This window comes from Thermobia domestica, chromosome 13 (assembly GCF_964235325.1).
Source record: "Thermobia domestica chromosome 13, izTheDome1.hap1.1, whole genome shotgun sequence".
In the NCBI taxonomy this organism is placed as follows: Eukaryota; Metazoa; Arthropoda; class Insecta; order Zygentoma; family Lepismatidae; genus Thermobia; species Thermobia domestica.
The window spans coordinates 63,385,503-63,404,681 of NC_137466.1; the positions used below are offsets into that span (position 1 = coordinate 63,385,503).

Sequence of the window (19,179 nt, forward strand, 5' to 3'; positions counted from 1 at the left end):
TGACAGGTGAACCTAGTAGACCTGCAAAAAGTATTGAAATTCTTACAATCAGATGTAAGACACTGCGCTGCATTTACAACTTTATTTCGATAAAAACCCAAATGCTTCGCAGACCCGTGAAGAAATTTGTACTGTTTTTGGGCAAGATACGTTATCAAAAGCAATAGCCGAAAGGTGGTTCAGTCACTTTCGTTCTGGAAATTTCGATGTTCAAAGTGCTTCTTAAATGGGTGACCAGTCACAGAAAAAGTGGATGATATTCTGTCAAAAGTTCATCGAGATTAGTAAGCTGTCATGACATCACCAGTGACTTTAACATTCATCACAAAACATGTTAAACAATTTGGAGAAAGCTAGCTAAAAAGATGTTCTTAACCCCTTCGTTATAAGCAACCTGCCTTATTTTTTTCATCATGTGGTTGCCACATATTTTAGGATAAGATTTTCATAAGGCGTGCAGGAGTTGATTTCTAAAAAGATAATTTATTATTTCTTTCTAACACTTTATACATAAGAACTCTCCTTGGAAATAGTCTATTTCACTATATAGTGAAAATCGCATCGTACTATGACTAAGGTTTTCTATATAATAGCTTACATACATACAGGTCAAACTGATAACTTCCTTTTTTAAAGTATATTAATAAATAATATTTTTAAATTTAAAATCCATGATATTCCAGTATTCATGCCAAAATAACATTTAAACACTTCTTTTCGAGTTAGCATTTATCTTAAAATTCTGGCGGGTCCTGTTATACTTCCTTTGGCTACACGCTGCGTATTCCCTGCTGAAGATTGAGCTCCTGTGTAATGATGAGTTGACTTCATAAACTTTATTTAAAATTATAACTTACGCAGTTATTGAGGGCAAAAATAGAATTTCACTTTCATGCTTGTTTTGTATCATACAATGAGATGGAAGTTTATTGTTAGATAATTTTCATGTATTTCGAATGTTTAATCAGACTCCTCTCAGTGTTGAGCCCTCCTGTATTTGTGTTACTGCTTCTAGAGTTGGGAGTGTTGTAATCAAATAAGATTGCAACCAGCACCCAATAAAATGAATGTGAGTTTAATTGAACTAACAACCAATAGATGGCATTATCTGGTCCAATCTTCCTAGTGTATTTTGTAGGGAACGGCAATATTCAAAGTACCGGTAGTTCTGTTCAAAGCCAAGTTGAATAGATAATCAGAATAATCTGTTCCCGAGAGTGGTTCCATACGAGGCCAAAGTAGATCATCAGAAAAATGAGCTCAAATGAATAATATTAAAATGTGCCCCAAGCAACCTGAAGTTTTGAATGCATTTGCAATATACAGTGTGAGCCAATGGTACCTTGTAAGTTTGGAGAGAAAATTGTAAGTTAATAAACATATGTTATGAGGGTAATAACTGTAGAATGATTAAACATGAGTTAGAAGTAACGTCAGATAAGTGTTTGTGGTGCAAAACAATCAAAAAATGGCATATCACGTGACTCCCTTCCTATTACAAAATTTTGACGTGAATCCAAGATGAGCACCATTATTATACTATACAGTAATAGATGTGGTTCTACCTTCATTACTCCTATCCAATATATGGTATCACTCCTGTACCGAAGCCACACACACAAGATACCATTGAATCATACGGTATATTGTAAACGTATTAAAAACTTGAGATCGCCTGAGACACCATTCAGTATTCAATTAAGCTAATTTTTTCATGGGTTACTTTAGTCTGATATGGAATCATTTTAAGGAGTAAGATTATTCATTCTGAATATTGTTGCTCCGTACAAAATACATTGGAAACAAAGAGAGACAAGTTTCCATCTATTAGTAATATTTGAGTCATGTCTTAGTGAAATTGAAGCATAACATTTTCCTTAATGAATTATGTGTATATATCATGTTTTCTCATTTTAGGTTTTACAAGGAGCAAAGAGGAACATATTGCGAGAAGAGAAACCGAGACGAACGACCTTATGCGATTAATAATTCTGTGAGGTATGTATTCATTTTTTCGTGTTCAGAGATTGCATGTAACAAGGTTAAATATTTGCGAAAAGGATTAAGCGTGACGCATGAATAGCATTCTTACTAAAATAACTGGTTGGTATGAGCTATTATTTCAAAGTTTGTTTCTACAAAAAATATAGGGTGTTAACATTAATTCGTGATATTATTATTCACATACGATATGCATTACTTTTGTTATTTATTGAGTTTTGCTAAAATAATACAATTTTAGGAGGAATGGTTTCGTTGGATTGATAAATATCTAGATTATGGAATACAGTAGGTATAAAGTAATTGCATTAAACTAGTTTATTTCCTCAGCGTCTGCTCAGTTCTGAGGTTAATCATTCGATTAGTAACACGTAGCAAGAAATTGCAAGAAACATGAGTTACGATTAAAGATGCACATGTGTTAAAAGATTTTCGTTAGAAATATGTGATGAAGACAATCATCATAATGGGTGCGAAATATGATATCTACAACTAAGCGAGAAAATTAATTAATTCACAACAATTTACAGTTGCCTTACATTTGGAGAATATTGCGGACTCTGTTTTGCTTAAAGAACTCCTTCGTGGCTAAGCGGTTAGCATACGCGCCTTTGGCATGGGAGACCCGGGTTCGATTCCCGGCGGGAGCTCATGTGGTTCGGATTCCACGTTAATCTGTAGGTCCATGTCTCATATAGACTCGCTGCTAAACTCAAAATCAACTCAACTCTTGTTTTGCTTAAGTTACGAAAACTTTCAGTATCCGCAATTAGTAAACGGTACATAACGCGTGTTGTTGATTTTTGCATATTATAGAAAGAGTTGTGTAAATGGTGTAATTAATACATAAATAAAAGCAAATTTCAGTGGCCTACTGAACAATTTTTAATAATATATAGAATATTGCAAACTATAATAATTACATCAAAAGTGGAAGATAATCTTCTGCTATCTGACCGCTTTAAATTTTTGTTACAGAACTTTTTCCCACGAGTTTCTTCTACCTGTGTTTTTTTTTTTTTTTGTTACACATACAGATAGTCATCAATTTAATGGAGACACTTGTAAAAAAGCGTAGGTTACAAATTAATATGGGGTTGGACCAGCTTTCACTCTCAGAACAGCTCTTAACGCGACGTGGAATAAAGCTATAGAGTTGTGAATGGTGGCAAGTGGAATATTACGCCATTCCATCCGCAGTGTTATCACTTGTTCTGTAATGGAGGCCATAGACGCACACACTTACATGACCAACATGCATGAAAGATTTGTTTCATCATGCATGTTGGAAGAATTTTTTGCCCACACAGTACCAACATGCTGTCCAACTTACTAGAAGAATGAATCGAAAGAGTCACTTGATTTCTTCCGCTGTCGTGATTTCCGAACCTAAATATAAAATAACCAACTTCCATGAACGAGCACATACACGGTAAACATGCATGAAGAACGTCAAAACCATTATGCATGTTTACAGAAGATTTTGAAAACTTTCAACATGCATGAACGAGGCCATGCACGATCAACTTGCCTGTGGTTTTCATTTTTCATGCATGTTGGAAGGTTTCTTCACGCATGTGTCTGCATGTATGAGCCACTTAAGAGAGGATGGAGGCGCAAATCTGCTCCGGATACATGTCTTCGAAATGGAACACAGATGTTTAACTATGTTTTGATCCGGGCGGTGTTGAGCTTTGAGTGGGCCATTGAAGGTGTTCAGCTTACCTCGATGTTACTCAAACTACGTCACAATAGCTCCAGCAGTGAGAATGAGCGCATTATCATCCTCGAATATGACGTCATTGCACGCAAACATCTGTACTATAGGATGCACATGATTTCATAAAATGGCGACATAATGATTGGCAGTGACGCGACCGGCAAGTTTAGCGCATTACGTGGAAAAGCAGGATATTGCGTACCACAGCATCATTTAACCGCCGTCATGTTTCATGGTTGGCGAAAATACTGAGGATCATACGCTTATTTGGGCTCCGCCATACATAAACACGGCCGTGGTTTAAATAAAGTGAACAATGACTCATCCAACTATATCACACGTTTCCAGTCATCACCAGTCCATATTGCATATTCTGGCACCATTGTTGTCGTGCTAGTGCGTTTTTGGATAATCGCCTGTGCAACCCAACCCCGTATATCCGTGTCATGTAACTCGCGACGGTCTGTGGTGTCGACGCAGACTATGGGAGGTGCTATAAGAGTTCCTCTGTCTCTTGGACTTCAGCACGACGTTTGTGACTAATTGCCCACTTTAGTGCTTGGCGGGACCTGTCACTGAGGATTTCTCCGACCACTGTTCTCCGGTTTGGTTTTGGTGTTTTGTAGGCCTGGGGCACTATCCCTCGCGACACAATCAACACGCCACTTTCGCCAGGCTCGCGCCATAACCGAACACCAACAATTTGCTCTCTTTAAAAATGAGATATGTCACCCATTTTACACTCGTATCGTCTGCTGTATGTGTATTATCTTCTAGGATTTTTTTTCAAGGGATTATTGTAACTTTCGACTTATATACTTACACGACTTACGTTAATTTGCAGTTATATAATAAATCTTGAAAGTTACAACTACTCAGGCACGTAGCCAAGGGGGGGTCCGGACCCCCCCCTTCGAGACCAGAAATGAAAAAAAAAGGATGAAACAAAATGAAATGAGAAAAAGAAGGATAAGCGTTAAAAATTAAAAAAAAAAAAAAAAAAAACTACAGGAAGCTTTGGGTTACTCTTTCTTATGAGGAGATTTGTATTACTTGCAATACGTGGTGGCGAGGTGAGCGAGATATCCTGGAAGAGTCAGGGGATTTGAAATTTCTAGAAAAGTTACCGAATTCTCAGAATTTCTGCTACTAGTCAGGAAGATTTCAAGCTTCCGAAAGCATAGTGCCGTTGAGTAACAGCGTGGACATTTTTTTTATCATAATTTTTCGTCAGCGCATCCTTGCAGAAGCAAACATGTTACTTCAAAAACAATTTTCTACTGCTCCTTTAACCTGTCATTTGAAACCGACAGTAGTTGACGGAAAAATAAAAACAAAAATTTATATGGAAAAGGAGTTCTATTAGCATTTGATTTAACGGAAAAAGGAGCGCAGATATTGTAAAATATTTTACAAGACATTATTGAGTATGTACTTTTCATAATAGTTGAGATCATTATGAAAGGAAAATTGTTATATTTGAATGAACAAAGAAAGGAACGTAAATATTGCAAAATCTTTTTCAATACTTTTTTTTCTCCTTTTATTACTCGAAATTTCTTCATAGTTTGTTATTAAAATACTTACCAACATATCCTCATTTTATTGTCCTAACAAACCAATATATGGTGATAGTAAAGTAGTTTACATTGATCAAGCTCCTGAGCCTTCAGAATTTCATATCACGCCCCCCCTCCCCCCGTTACGAAATCCTGGCTAAACGAACCAAATATATGTTCCAGTAAAATAGTTTAGAATGATCGAGCCCCTGGTGTGATCATCATAGTATTTCATGTCACGGACCCCCCTCCCCCCCTTCACGAAATCCTGGCTACGTGCCTGAACTACTGAAACGTAGTATTTTATTTACACAGTATTATTTTATAATGAAACACCATACAGTAATATTTAGTCTGATATAAATCATAAAAGTATGAAAATTTATATATTCCCAATGTCATTGCATGCTGTGCATGCTGCAATGGATATGTAAGACGCAAGTATGTTCATATACTATTACTGTATGCTAGTAGTTCTAATTTTTGAAATGTATTTATAATAATAATAAAATAAACGTATTTATATGCAACCCGCATGACCGTGTCACTCGGCGGGTTAACATAAATGACAGGCGATATACAGCGGAAAATAGCTTGAATCTTCTGTTTAAAATTTTTTAATTGATTTGCTTATTTTTACAGACACTTTTACAATATGCCAGCACCGGGATGACCGCAGCGAAGCGGGGCGGGTTAACATAAATGACAGGCGATATAATGTTAAGATTTACTGCAATCTTCTATGGTTTTTATCATATCACTTGAAAGCGAAAAAGTAAAAATTATCTAAGTAACAAAGTTTATTGCGTTCCGGGGTGACCGCAGCGAAGCGGGGTGAACGCTGCTAGTTTATAATAATAATAAATACTGCAACTTCTTACAAAGTTGAACAGTTTAGAAATTCGACTTTGTAAAATTCAAGGCATGTAAAGGTTTTGGGAACTTATTACTTAAGTAAGACAGAGAGTTATGTATGTGTGACGAATTTCACATCTTCGTGATTAAAAATATGCCACGAGTTGACAAATATTTAATAAGCATAAATGTGGTGTATTATAAGTAGATGTAGGATTGCATTGAATGCCTGTAATCTTTTTAAAATGGAAGTAAAGGATTAAATTAAATAAATTATTTCAGGTTGTCCATCAATACCAGTAATGGTTTGTATATTGTAAAATCTAGAAGACATAAAATAATTAATCTTAAATGATTTTTTAAAAATAAAAAACAAATTAAATTTGTAAAAGTTTATAGAAGGGACTACTGAATGAGGTACAAGGGAGGACTCTTTGTTTGCCCTTTTCTGACGTCACTCCCCCAAGTGGTGAGTCATTTGCTCTTGAAATTCCTCCTTCCATCTCGATCTCTTTCGCCATTCTGCAAACTGAACCTGGTAAATGGGCTTCCAATATCGGTCGCAGTGGAACAAGGAATAGGATAGCCTTCCAACCCGTCCTTCTACATCCACAGGATTTAAAACGTTTACTCAATGCATTTGAGAGAATCGTTATCTTCAATTTGGGATGACATCCTCCAAAGTATTTGGATTTTATTTTAGGTAGTTAAAAACTTACTTAGCAAAAATAAAAGTATTTTCGAAAATTTTTGTAGTATCATTGTTGGATGAGTGTCTTTTTTAGACCCGAGGCCATATGAAACGTTGACCTGTAGCTTAACGTAGAATCCTAGCCACATGAGCTACCATTGCGAATTGAAACTGGCTCTCCCTCGCCAAAGGCACGTAGTAGTATCTTATTTTAAGATCTCTGAACGCCTTTTATTGGCAGAACTGAACTTGAACTTATGATATAGTTGGAAATGTATCACAAACTAAATTCTTGACTCCGTTAGTAAATACATGAGAATTTTTGACGCCCTGAAACAAGCTTATTATAATTTTCATTTCTTTGATGTAGTTGATCATTTTCAGAGTTTTTGCAGTTCTTCTTCATTAATTCTAAGAAAAAAAAAAAAAAAAGAGCCTTTCGAAATCTTTACAAGCATTGGTACAGTATTGTATTCTTCTGCCATCTGAACTGTTTCAACTCTGCATTATTCTTAAAAATACTTACGTTGTTCATTTTATGATTGGAATTCTGACTTTCGCTTTTAGATGAGTTTCACTCATGTTCTAAGATATTTAATTTCCATCTTCGTAGATAACTTTTAGTAAGAACACTAAGGTTGCGGTTTCGCGAGACCGTGCACTTGAATTTGTGATTCAGTCGGAATTTATCGCGAGCTGAATTCTTGACTCTATTAGAACATACGTAGGAATTTACGCCCTGAAAGAAACTTAACATTCACTTAACAAACAAAAGGAAATGGTTTGCTTCTTATAGAAAAGTTCCTTCCTCGTGTCAAGATATTCTTGTATTTGCATTGCTTGTTAGCAAGGATGTTGCACATGCTCCCATTCCCTTTAAGGCGTGGATGAACTTTTCTATGTATGGTGATACAGGAGTCCAGTGCCACCCTGCACTTGGCTGAAGAGCGTTGAGAGACCATGAGGAAGTTTGTGTCATGGTGGAGGTTTCTGAGTTGGAGATTAATGCTTTTCGGAACGTAATCAGCGTGGGTCATGGTACATTACCGTACTCGATGAGTTCTTGTGTGTGTAGGGGTATATATATATATATATATATATATATATATATATATATATATATATATATATATATATATATATATATATATATTGTGTGTGTGTGTGTGTGTGAGTGAGTGAGTGAGTGAGAGAGAGAGAGAGAGAGAGAGTTTGCTTTCAGAAAATACGTTTTCTCTCATTTCCCTTTCTAGTTGGCTTCTGTAGGCTTTACTGTTTGTGTGTAGAAAACCCTATGAAAACGCCAAACTATAAATAACTCCCTTTCTAATATATATATAGCACGTTCCTGTTATTTTTGTTTATTTATTTCCTTGTTCGATGGAACTCGTAATAAAGACATTACTTATGTAATAAGTTATTTGAGGAAAGTATTCGCATCAGTACATAATAAAGTTATGCTGTTGATTAAAGAAGTAAGCTGATAGTGAAATCATACCACGGTAACAAATGAAGCCTCAATTCACTGATCATTCTTTTACAGTTAAGTACATATTGAATTTATATTTGTAGAATTTCCATCAGTAAGTTAATTTCAATCTTTAAGCAGACTCACTCCTACATCTTCTTCTGTACCCTAGTTAGTTTTTAAAAAATATTATAGTAAAAATGTTTTGGTGGCCAGATTGCTACTGTGTGTAGTACCTTACTTATATATACACAAACCAAAACTATTAATGTTACATAGATGAACCTGAAAAATGGCATTTTCTACAAATGACTTTGGGTGAATCTTTTTCAGTTATGACTTCGGAAAAAAAAATATTTAGGAACAAGTTTGGAAAAATTAATTTCATTAAATTCTTAACAGTTCCACTTAAAAAAAAAAGAAAGAAAGAAAGAAATCTAATGAAACAAGAAGAAGAAAATTTCTTTGTAATTTTCTTAAGTACAAAACATATCTTAATAAGCAAGTTAGTGTTTTTGGATGATCATTCTTACTCAGTTTTTCACCATAGCCTATGACATGCTAATTGATTTACAGATATATTCTTTTGACAACGGGGTACATATAGACAGACAATACGAACTATTTCATTAAATATTATTTTTTTAAGTATTAAATAATTGCTTAAGAGAATTTATAGTATTATTTGAACTCCGCATTATTTTGAAATGTAAAAAGTGAGGACAAGAGTAAACGAGGATTCTGATTTTTCGTAATAATTTCTAAAATGTGAAAGATCGCTTTCACGGTGCGAGAAAGTAATTCGGCTAGGTCTTGAAAGTGTGGAAATGTCATTTAGAAGCAATTCTGCGAGGAGCTTACGGAATGGAAATAAATTCGAGCTTATTTTAATAAGTACACTGAAATCAAAAGTTTGTATACCTGTCAAGTGAATTCAAATTTGTAAGGAGTTTGGTTAATTATTTTCCGGAATCGGAAATATCACTTTCCGGATTTTTTCCGAAATCCGGCATTTTCTGAATTTTCCGAATTCCGTAAAGTAAAAAGTCCGGAATTGGCCATCTCTTGTCCGGCATACAAACAATCAATCATAAGAACTACCTGATGGATGGCCATTAGGTTGGGTTTGGTCAGAATGTGTAGAGGGTCGAAAGCTAAGAATCGAGAGTTCGTTGATGGAAGTGATCCATTTACTGGAAATAATAGAAATCAACCATTTTCAGTTTTAACATTCATCACTATACATCAGAAACCGTAATATATATATAGTTTAGAAGCAGTTTCCTGCAATCGATTAAGCGTTCCAAGAATACATTTCCATCTATATTTTTAACACTCTACTAAAACCGGAAGTGATAGAAATTTTCAACTTTTGCTGCAACTTCCGGTTGCAATATTGATGCAGATTAAATCGATTTAGCATTCTAAGGCAGATACCATTTTCTCAGTTAACTCTCGATTCAAATCGAAGTGGGAGAAATGAAGCACTTCCGGTTTTAACGTTGATCTCTATAAGAGCAGAGACGATAATAGATGACAAGAAGCGTTCTTTTTTCTTCAATCAGTTAAGCTTTCCGAGAATATGTTCATGTCTATTCAAATGTCTCTCCTAAAGCCTGAAGTTATTGAAATTTAACGCCAATAAATGTCGCTGTCGTCACGCAATTTGCAGAAGCTTGGGGAATAACTAATAATAATAATAATAATAATAATAATAATAATAATAATAATAATAATAATAAAATCGCTTCAGTATCTGTAAGTCGCAACGGAAAGTAACTTTTTATCTTCATGCGAGTGCTAATTCCTGAGAAGTTGATGTGACTTCTTAATATTTTTTTTAAAAAAAGGAAGATGATTATTTATATATGAAAGGGAGAAAGTAAAGAAAGAAAACCTAGAGAAATTCAATCTTATAGTCTATATATATAAAAAAAGAGAGTAAAGCTTAGCTTACGAATCTCTGCTGCGATTGATGCCAACGAAGAATTAGAATCGCGACAGAGATTCGTGAGCTAAGCTCTAAGTGAGTGAGTTACAGACTGACTAACCAACAGTCGGATCATTGAAGAATGCATAGGATTTGTGATACAAGGTCCACTATAAAAAGAATTTTTGGAAATTTGACGAGGAAAGGAAGAACATAGGGACGACAATTATTATATTATATTAAAATATCCATAAATGCAATTAGTTCTGTTACCATATATTTCTGAATCCAAGATTACCCCAAGTTTTTAAACAAAAGATTACAAAAGCATCTGCAGCAAATACTAGATATGTACAAATCTCCCATAGTCTTCTTCATTGGAAGGGTTCACTGAATCTTCAGTATAACTGCCAGTATCATGTGACATTGATTTTCTTCCCACAGAAGATCACCCATATTCCTATATCATACGTCACGAAAGCAAAACAGCCCGATATTTTGGGCAAGAAATTGCGACAAGAAACCTCGCCTTAGATTCGGAAGTATATGGTAATATAAATCTGGAAAATAAATTGCTTTCCAAAAGTGATTAAGCACGAAGGTAAAAGAGTTTTCTCGCGTTTCGTTTCTTGTTAAAGATTCAAAAGAAAAGGATTTTCTTTTTCGTTATTACACATACTGTGTTAAATCATGTCCTTGAAAGCCCTCTCCGTTGACCCGGATTCCATTCCCGGAGGGGCAGAACAAAAATTTAATTTCACAATCAGTCGAGGGAGGCCCGGGTTCGATTCCCGGCGGGAACTAATGTTCGGATTCCACGTTAATCAGTAGGTCCACGTCTCATATAGCCTCGCTGCTGAACAGGACGTTAAACTCAAAATCAACTCAACTCACAATCATTCGCTTTTATTGATCGTCGTCTCCTTTAGCCTAATCGTGGGACGTTAAACTAAAAAAAAACATGCCCTTGAAAATTGTTTCCCTGGGCTACATTTTGGTGTAATGTTCTTCACTGTTATCGGGCTTTAAGTTTTACACTTGTCCTACGCCGTCCTAAATTATCTCTAACTTTGACCTGGTCTCCTTCTTCCACTCTCCAGTTTCAATCTTGCCCTTCTCTTTCACCCTCTTTAAACAATTCATTAACCTCCTATGTTCTCATCTTTCAACTTATAACTGGCTCTCGCCTTCCACTCTTCATCATCTTCCAACTCTGAACTGACTATCATCCTCCCAACGTCCATAGTAATTGCGGAATGACCGTCGAAGATTGGCCATCTATGCTTTTTATTTTTTCTTATGAAAGTCTGTTATAGGAAGATAAGAAAACTTCCTTCTGGAGATCTAAATCTTGCAAAACACTTGTTTCTTAACCTCATCAATAAAGATACTCATTAAACGTGGATTAAGCAATAATCTCAATCTAGTCTAACATGAAATAGACTGCTTTGTATGTAATAGGTAAGAACTTGAGGGAAACTCAGCGCCGTACTCTTAGACTGTACATGAACACCTAAATCTATACATCCGCAACCTCAATTGCTTTCAAACTCAACCTCATGAGGTGTCCCGTATAATTTTATCTCCATGGATATTTATCATAGATTTGAGATTTTAAATATTTCCACGGCTTGGTGACGGACTTTCACTTGTGGGGTTATAAGTTGTCCTCGCGGTAAACAACATTGATTATCTCGTAAATCTCTGTTGCTGATTTCCCTAACTTACAACTGAATTAATGGACCTAAAATTTATCGTGGGATCCGAAACATATGAACTACCACCGAAGATCGATTCCGGGTCTCCAGCGTTGAAGGCAGTACGCTAACCATATAGCCACGAGCCTTATTTAGTGACCGAAGATGCAGCCGAACTGAAAAAGAAAGGGGAAAAAAAAAAACGTTGAAATGTTAAATGTTATCTGTTGTAAGAGTTTCTGACTTTAATAGCATTCTGTTCTGCGACCTGTTTTGGGCAGGCTTATATATATATATATAATTCTGGTATCGTTTATATGAATATTTACATTTGAAGTTTGCACTTTTTTCACATTTGTGCACTTTCTAAACCAAAAATTTGCAAATTTCTAACCAAAATTGTGCTCCTAAAATTCCTAGCTCTAGTGGCCAGCAATTGGTACAAGTCATGACGTTTATTTGTTCTTGCACCAAACGATGTCCAAATTTGCAAGCCCGTTTGAGCACGAGCGCTATTATTGGGTAACAAGCCATAACTATAGTCCGAGTTAACGCGAGTCTCATTGAGTTTAGTGAGCGCAAGACCCGTTAAGGATAGTGAGCGTGATCCCAAGTGCAAAATGGGCGTTTGCCTTGCGCTCACGTTTCCTGTTTGGTGCATGGGCTCTGGAGGGTATGCCACCTGTACATCCAAAATCTAAAGAGGGTTGCATACATAGATGGGGTAATCTTATCAGAGTACATAGAAATGTGCAATTTCAATATAGACTATACGATTTTGCTCTTACATTGAGTTGTCTATACGAGTTTTCTCTTACGTTGAATTGACCATTGCATCAAAGAATGGGCCTCGTTGTTTATTTAAGCCATTGAAGTCTTACTTTACACACACACACACAATCTCAAATTTAAATCTTCGTATGATCCAACACAATAGTTATTACTAGTGCGTGTGATAGAAATACATTGTACTGAATATAAAGGAAGTAACCTCTTATTTATTATGTAGCTAAGAACATTTGATTACCACACCAGGTCATCTTCATTTATACTCGTAAAATGGCTCTTACAGATAAATGGTTATTATCGTCCTCGTCTTTAGTGCAGAAAACCCATATTAATTCTTCATAGGAACTCATGTGGTTCAAATGTCACATTAAGCTGTAGCTTCGTGCTTCACACGGTGCTACTAAGAATGGGCATCAAACTGCAAGCAAACGAACATTTATTGAAGAAGTTTTGTATTCAAATCAATGGTCTTTCCCGTTCTGTAAGCTTGAATTAAAGACTGAAAAAAGGGAAATAATGTACGCCGTTGTCTGATGCATTTACAGATAAGCGCTTGTGAAATTGAACAAGACTACACATAGTGCACACAATATGAGACTTAAAACGTATAAGCATATGATTAATTAAAGGTATACAAAAGCATTTAAAACAATTTGAAGTTAGTCTTTGCCTTCTGAAGATATACATGTATGTTGTGACTTAAGTTTTTAAAAGAAAGCAATAATAAAAGGAATGAGATAATGAAAAGAGATTTAATAAAAAATGAAAAGAAATAAAAACGAATGTGCTTATATTCCAAATATTTCTTCGTTATATTTGCGTTTTGAAGAGTGTTTCTTATGGAATATGCTTCCCCTAGTGAATAGGAAAATAGACTTACAGAACATTTCAATTCAGTAGTGATAAAAAGAAGATAAAACTAACAAGAATTGACAGAGAAATATAATTCGGAAACTGGAGTGAGTAATTGTGACAATGAAAGGAAAATATTGATACATTGTTGGTGGTACAAAAGGCAATTCTATCAAGCCAACAATGTTTGAGCAACTGATACTGTCTTGTACCCTCCTATGTGACGCAGTGGATGAAAGATAGAGGATGGGGAAACTGAGATGGAGCAAATCTTGTCAGCAGGAGTATCTTGGCTATGTTATTGGAATGTCTGTCTATCTGCCGGGCGGGAGGGGGAAGAACAATCCAGAGGAAACTAGGAGTGGTTAACTGCTCGATGGATGGGCTTTGGATAAGGAAGATTCAATAGGAACGACGAAGAAGAAAGGATAGTGTCTTACTCCCCCTCTTCCATGATTCTATGTGGCTTTCTGACGTCGTGAGAATGTTCACGGTGTTATTTCTTGTGACTCATCGATGATGTCCCATGGGACAATTTAGCCGAAAAACACTTATCACACTGAAACAAATTCTTATTTCTTTTAAATAAAGTACGTTAATTTATGGTAAGGACGTTTATCGAAGCATCGAAGAAACTTACTTCGATTGCTCCTTCAATTCAAGACTCGTCTCTTGTTTAAGGACAAGGGAGTAACTACCTGAGATATCTTAGATTCTATTGTAATTATTCTTACATTATTTAACCGTGTTGAATGCCTATACCATTTTTGCTTTTGAGCGTATTTATTGATACGAAGAATTATTTTTCTGCTTTCTCTGAAATGAAGTTGTAATTGTTTGATTTTATTGATTCCTTCTTCAGATCTATTTAAATGTCCTTTATTTCGAGAAAATTAAACTTGTATATTGCGGTTACGCTATGTGCTATCGCATAGAACGAGACGTATGCGAGAAGAATTACAGCAATAACTAGCAAGTTTAACAATGATATTGATGAGCGTTTGTGACAATATATCAAATTTAATTTAAGTAATAGTAGATTTATCATTTACAACGATAATCATGCTTGTTGTGCTGTATGGTTGTGAAACTTGGTTGCTTACTTGAAGGAAGAACACAGACTGAAATAAAATCCTGAGACGAATATTCGAACCCGAAAGGAACAGGAATGGAAAATGGCGTTAACTTCATAATGAGGAATTGCATAATGTATACGGTTTACCGAACATTGTTAGAGTCGTCAAATTTAGGAAGCTCAGGTGGGCAGGTCATATGGCCAGAATGGAACAAAATAGGAACGCTTTCAAAGTATTAATTGGAAATCCAATCTGAAAACGTCCATTAGAAAGACCTAGGCGCAAATGGGAGGATAATATTGAAGATGAATCTCGCAGAAATATTAATAAAAAGTAGAAACTGGATCCAGCTGACTGAGGATAGGAGGCAATGGAGAGCATTTGGGAACGCGGCATTGAACCTCCGGGTCCCATAGGCCATAGAGTTAGTTAGTTAATAGTAAATTTACACATAATGCAAATTCATTTTGGAAAAGTAGAAGATATGTAAGTAGACTGAAAGAAGAAAACAGTAAACTCACATACTTAAAATTCCAGTTCATTACAAAAAAAGAAAAAAGAAAAAAAAGAAAGAAAGAAAGAAAAAAGAGAGAAATTTACCATTATAAATAATCAGTGGGTTAGAAAACAAACAAAACAAATGCTGTATGTGCAGAACATCGTTAAGTAGTGCTCGAAATGAGACTGTGTTCAACATACATATCTTTTATTGAAAAGTGTAATAGCTGTATGTATTCGTTTTTTTTTTTTTTCCGGTAAGATAATGTACATTTGGATGTGGCTACATCAATTAGCAGTTGAAAGATTCCTGTGAATAGTGCAGACAGCTTTTGTACAGCGTAACTTCGCGCTTCTACCAATTGCAAGACTGACTGTTCACTGATAAATTTTATCTTCGGAAAATGTATCCCATGCACCAGTATATATTAGATATTATTCCGCCAACTATACAATATCATCTAGATACGTGTATTATAGTAGATGTACCGTTAATCCTTAAAATATTTTGTTGCTTGAGTTTAAGAATTAAAATATGAAAATATAGTTTGATTTGGACTTACTGAATTAGATATGGAATGTAAACTGTTCTACTGAAATTGTAAGATACAAAAGAAATTAAATTAATGCCTGTTGTGGTTTAGACTTGGGAAGGATTGTGAAGATGGTGAATATAAATAAAATGATAAAGATAATAATATAAAGCAGTGATTCAAATCAGAATATAGTCAATAATTTTTTCGTGTTACATCAGAAAAGTAAAAATGATATTCAGTATAAGTTATTAATATAAAGAAATTTCGTTGGGCTTAATCTCATTTAGGTTCGTTTTAAAGTATGCTTCGTTTATATTCTGCATTCGATACAAGGTATGTTTGTACAAATATAATGCTGATCCTTCTCATGTTCTTTTTTTATTTTTTAAAAAGAAAAAAAAAACTGTTTATAATAATTAATATCAGCAGACACAAATGTAAATACAGTAGGAAATCGAAAATCCGAACCAATTGGGACCACAGGTAGTTCGGATTTTCAAATTGTTCAGACTTTCGAAAATGACCAAGAAAGTGCCATTTAGGCTTAAGTATACTGTACGGTACGCTCTTTTATCAATACAGTGATTATACAGTACATACAGTAATTACAATACCGTACGTAAAGATACTTACATTTAATGTTTCTGAAGAACCTGCTCGTACACTAAATTACACTGTTCTTGTAACTTACACTTGAAACTTAACTTATATAGGCCTAAGGGAAAATAAAAATAAAAATATGTGTGACAAACAATTACATATGGATGAGCTTTTATAAAAACACTGTCTTCACACAACAACGACGGACAATCCTATTGTTTGTTTATCGCTAGCGCTAATATAAAATGTAAAAAAGCTTCTAGGGACCGCGTTCGGATTTTTGAAGTTTCAGAGTTTTGACGTTCGGATTATCGACGTCCTACTGTAATTCTGTCCAATAATCCAAATATACTAGTTTATATGAATATTAGTCCTTTCGTCAAACATGTCATCTTACCGTTCTTAACTTTCAGGTTCCCAAAGTTACACTAAATATTTCTGCAGATTTATATGTAGGTTTTTCCAATATTTTTCTAAAAAAATATACACGGTATTGTCGTCAGGAAATTCCAGTATACATTTTTGAATATTCTTTAGAACTTGCTAACTAAAACAACAATATAAAATTATGTTCTAAGATTTCATTCTTAAGCTACTATTTAAGGTGTGTTGTGAGCAGGGTTTGCCCAAGTGGGCCCAGCCCGAAAAAACCCACCGGGTTTTTTCGGGTTGGACCCACCTGAAAAACCCATCTTAAAACCCACCTGGGTTTTTGACTTTTTTGTTAGTGTATTATTGGTACAACTAAGGTGATCACATTGAAAGTTATTTTTATCAGATTTTAAACTTTCTTTGGGCGAATTATATACTTTCATGTTAAGATAGACAACAATATTCAACATAAGACCTTTATAAAGCTCTAAATGCACTGAATAAATAAATACATAAAAAACCTCACCTTAGCTTGAGATAATTGTAGAGCAAATTAATGTGCGGATTATGCTTATAGCCTATTTGAAGTAAAGTAAGCGATTGTATATTTTAGAAAATACTTTCCGTGAATAGTGTGTTCCCTGACTCGGCGCCGCCGAGGGACGTTATCCCTCATACGTTGACGGGTTTAAGGTTATATGTGCCGGTACTAACAGTAAATTTGTAAATACCTTAGTAAAACTATTAGTATTATTTTTTCCTTTGATGGTAACAACAGTATTCAGTAAAATGTGGTTTTCCAACAACAGTTAAGTTAAGTCATTTTTTGCTAGCCTTCAAATAAGCATTCTGTAGAAGCAACACTAGCAATAACGTAAAAATCCCTGTCAAAATTAAGAAGCTTAATGCTCGGAGCTCCAAAGACTACGTAACGCTTACTATTTCAAGTGCTGCATTGAAACTTAAGTATTAATGGAAGTTTCGATGTACAGTAAAGCAAGTTGCATTTTCAGGGAAAACCCGTCGTGAAAGAAGTGTTCGGGAAATTCCCGCAATTGAACCCACAAAGCATCGAAAGTGAATACTTCAACAATAAATCTATTTATTTTACTGGAGGATATTTCATTTCATTTTAGACATTTTGAAACATTTACTTTATAAAATATGAATTACAGGCCTATCTTTGTTAATTGTTTAAAATTAATTTTCGGAAAAGAACGGTCTTGCAACAAGTGCTCGGGTAATTCCCGTAATTGAATGCACAAAGCATCGAAAGACCATTTATTTTACGTTGAAAAATATTTAAGACATTTTGATGAATTATGTCTTTGTTTTAAATTAATATAGCTATTTGGTATTCATATTTGGCGAACGTCACTGAGGCTCCTAGGATGACTTGATCTACATTTGTTAATTTGTCTGCCTTTACCACACAGTGTTCAACTTTCGGTCTTTTAAATTTTCAGGATACAATCCAGAGACACACTAAATTTTCTGTTTAGATTTTGGCAGCATACCAACGTAAAATTACAAAATGGCGCGCTTTTTTTTTTTAAAAAAAAAACCTGATATCCACTGGCGAAAATCCCGGGGGGATGATGGGGACATATCTCCTACAATCTTGGAACTGTGCCCCTTAATAATCCGATTGGAAATGTGTCTTTTAGGAAGAAATGTGATGATTTGTGCCCAACTGTCACAAAGGAAAGTGAGATGAAATTGATACCTCCCAGAATAAGCCTCAAATCTGACCGCCTCCCAATGTTGAAGACAACTCTGCTCCCCTACCCATGTTGTCCCGGAGTCCCACACAGGGGACATAAAATACGACGATATTATTGCTTTACAACTTTAAAATCAGACTGGCAACATTGAAAACTGTTTACAGGGAATGATCATATTTGGATCATTCCTTGTGAACAGTTTTTAATGTTGCCGGTCGGATTTTAAAGTTATAAAGCAATAATAATGTCGTCATATTTTATGTCCCCTGTGGAGGACACCGGGACCGATATGGGTAATCCTCCTCAGCATTGTTTTTCGCCTTCATTAATATTTTGTACATCGCATATATAGGGCTATATATATATATATATATATATATATATATATATATATATATATATATATATATATATATATACCGTCTTACCCTTCCCCCCAGTGTTGAAGACAAATTTGCGCCGCTGCTGATATCCACGCTACAAAGCGCAATTTTAGGTCTTTCAATTTGAAATTTTCAAAGTAGAAGCACGAGAGACTAAATTAGCTGTATATATTTTGGCGGCATAAAATTTCAAAATGGCGTCCATTTTTCAAAATAGCGGGTATCCATGCTGCAAGGTGCAATTTTCGGACTTTTTAAGTTGATATTTTGAGGGTAGATGCACAAGACATTCTAAATTTGCTGTATAGATTTTTTCAGCGATCCAATATAAAATTTCAAAATGGCGGCATTTTTTTCAAAACAGCAGTGAATAGAAAGTTGTTGCAAGTTGTGACAATGACACTCATGAAATGTGAATCATATTTTAA

General features: G+C 35.0%; 1 protein-coding gene across 4 annotated transcripts in view; it reads left to right on the forward strand.

Moving 5' to 3' along the window:
* The window catches only part of rhea (Talin_middle and talin-RS domain-containing protein rhea), a 270,830-nt gene that overhangs the window by 73,221 nt on the left and 178,430 nt on the right, over positions 1–19,179 (forward strand). For all 4 annotated transcript variants that reach the window (XM_081735810.1, XM_081735806.1, XM_081735808.1 and 1 more), the window contains exon 2: positions 1,918–1,998. The gene's annotated coding sequence lies outside the window, so the exon portion shown is untranslated. The remainder of the gene's footprint in view (positions 1–1,917; positions 1,999–19,179) is intronic.